This window comes from Rhynchophorus ferrugineus, unplaced genomic scaffold (genome assembly GCF_030347505.1).
Source record: "Rhynchophorus ferrugineus isolate W39M unplaced genomic scaffold, kcgeb_rfMv2 rfM8, whole genome shotgun sequence".
Classification (NCBI taxonomy): Eukaryota; Metazoa; Arthropoda; class Insecta; order Coleoptera; family Curculionidae; genus Rhynchophorus; species Rhynchophorus ferrugineus.
This window is the reverse complement of record NW_027472587.1, coordinates 35,637,702-35,640,342: the sequence shown is the minus strand read 5'-3', so window position 1 is coordinate 35,640,342 and position 2,641 is coordinate 35,637,702. Positions and strand designations below refer to the sequence as shown.

Here is a 2,641-nt window from a genome sequence, read left to right as displayed (position 1 = left end):
CTGTATAAAAATACCAAGAAATTAACACAAAACAGTTAGGGCCCCATCGCTAGGTAATACAATTATTCCTATTTTGTATACTTGGGTTTCGAAATTGTAGTGTTATAAAAATGATAACAAAAAAAATTACCGTAAAATGTTGAAATTCTTCAAAATTGACTTTTTAAATATTATTACAATGTAATTTAGCTAAACTAATGTCCAACGACAATTGCTATTATTTTACTGCTCTTATTTCAGGCAGTTTGCGACTCCCATTTCCAAAGAACGACGAATCTTTGAGGCTATCCGAGAATCGACCTCTTGCTTGGTATCTTCATAATTATAAACAGTAGATATATTTAAATTGCATACCGCAATAATATATTAAAAGATCTGAATCCGGCCCTGCGCGCCCTATGGATTAAATGACAAGCGAGGATTTTAATGTGTATCAAAAGGATAAATCGTCCGATATGCTTTACGGCATATTCGAGAAAATATGGGCCTTTTTTGTATTCCAGTTTTGAATAACAGAGAGGGAAAAAACTTTTGATCAGACTTAATAGTAAACGAGAATTTCTATAGCCTAAAGCTTATAGAAAATGGCATCAATATATTACATATATATATGCATACATACATATATACAATAATTGTATATTAAACTATATATACCATATAGGTATATATATATATATATATATATATATATATATATATATATATATATATATATATATATATATATATATATATATATATATATATATATATATATATATATATATAGTAGTCACCTTTAAAAGCAGTGAATGATATTAATTTACGAAATATTTTAAAGGAGGTAAAAAGAAAAATACAGCAAAATATTAAATTTTAATTATAAATTAAAGGATGCATTCCTTTATATTTCTCACACTATTAGCTAATTAATTACAATACAATAAAAGTTGCAATAGAACTTTTTGCCAAATAAAGGCAAGGTTCATATATATTATGGAAAAAAGACATACCCACTAAAAACCCACCATTATATTTAATAAAATCAAGACTCAAGTACCTAAAAACTCAATGTTGTTAATATTTTATGTTTTTTTTAAAGTATATCTATACCTTTCAAGTAGGTATTTTTGAAGATTACTCTTCGTTATCAACAAATCGTACAGTAGCAAGTACTATACTATTGTAGTCTATATACTACTTGCCTTATTGTAGTCTGCCTAAAATTATTTCGTAAGATAATAATCACATCGATACTTTCATGGAAATTACTACCTTGACTACCTACTCCTTATACAGTTGTATATTAAGCTTCTTGACTTCTTGTTCTCTGAAAAATGGTTTAAGCAATATTGTTCTTTATTGTCCTGTGGTTTCCAAATTTCAAAGCCTTACAAATTCTTAAAATATAGATTAGATTGTTTAACATCTGTATTATCAATCTGACAAAAATGCTGCTGAATCAGTATGAATTCAGTAGTTGAAGACACAGGGTGTCATTGGCTTTAGTTGTGCAGCAAGCTCATACTGAATTTTTCGCATGTCAGTTTCTTTCTCTTGCTACTAAGTATGTCTTATTACAAATTTGATGTATTAACTTACTTACACTGCAAAATTTTTAAGTCATTTAATTTATCTTGTTTGTAACAACTGAAACTAAACTTACCTTTGCCTCTTCATATTTATAAATCCTGTTAAAACGCTGAAGTGTTAAATTAAAAGACGTTCTTTCCAAGTAAAAAGGAACGTCAAAAAATTACTTTATAAAAAGCAATATTACACGCTTTAATAATCATACAAATAAACGGCCAATATTAAATCACAGCAATACTGTTTAGTGCCACTTCTTTTAACAAATGCTCAGCTGGCAGTACTCTACAGTGTTGCCAAATCTAGAGGCAAGAAATATATATTGTAGTAAATAGTACAAATCGAATCTACTCTATTATTATTTCTTGTTTCAAAACAGAAATATAAAAGTTAACTTCAGAAAGTCTTGTTAAATCAGTGATTTTTCTAAAATCAATTACATGCATAATACAAATAACCTAACAGTGCATTTGGCAATATGAACTTTTATCATTTCGGTCTACTGGGAATACATTGCGCCGACCTATATGCGAATTGTGCCGAAAGTAGCCGAATCTTTGGACTACTATGATGTTTACTGTATACTGAACCTATATTTTAGTATACCTAGAACTTTAACTCATATGTTATTAACTATCATACCTGTGTTCTTAAATGTGGTTTTAAGTCCTTCGATAATATATGGATTAGATGTACTAAAATGTTAAAATAAATTGTATTTGCTAACAGTATTTTTGTTTAATTATTTTATTTAGATTAAAATTCTAGTGTATATCAAAGCTAAACTGAACTAAAACTTGAAGTTCATACGGCAATATCGCAAGGTTTTAACGTCCCAAATTTAGATGACGTATGTAGAAATCTTTGGATAGACTATATATATGTACTAGCTGACTCGGCAGACTTCGTAGTGTCTCAATCCGCTTGATTGTTATCAGCTCTAATGACAACATCATGGCGGTCAGATGGCATCCGATCCAATGCTATTTTGAACATGTTTACTAAATTGTTGTTCTGATGAAGAAACATTTGTAATTCTTGGACAATGGTTCTCTTCACTGTTGGATTA

General features: G+C 28.7%; 1 long non-coding RNA gene across 1 annotated transcript; it reads right to left on the bottom strand.

Moving 5' to 3' along the window:
• Positions 1 to 851: 851 nt before the first annotated feature.
• On the bottom strand, positions 852 to 1,875 carry LOC143200755 (uncharacterized). Its single transcript, XR_013006808.1, has 4 exons — positions 1,649 to 1,875; positions 1,258 to 1,589; positions 1,096 to 1,202; positions 852 to 1,042 (listed from the first exon to the last, which is right to left on the bottom strand). It is a non-coding gene; the product is annotated as an uncharacterized LOC143200755 (long non-coding RNA).
• Positions 1,876 to 2,641: the final 766 nt, after the last annotated feature.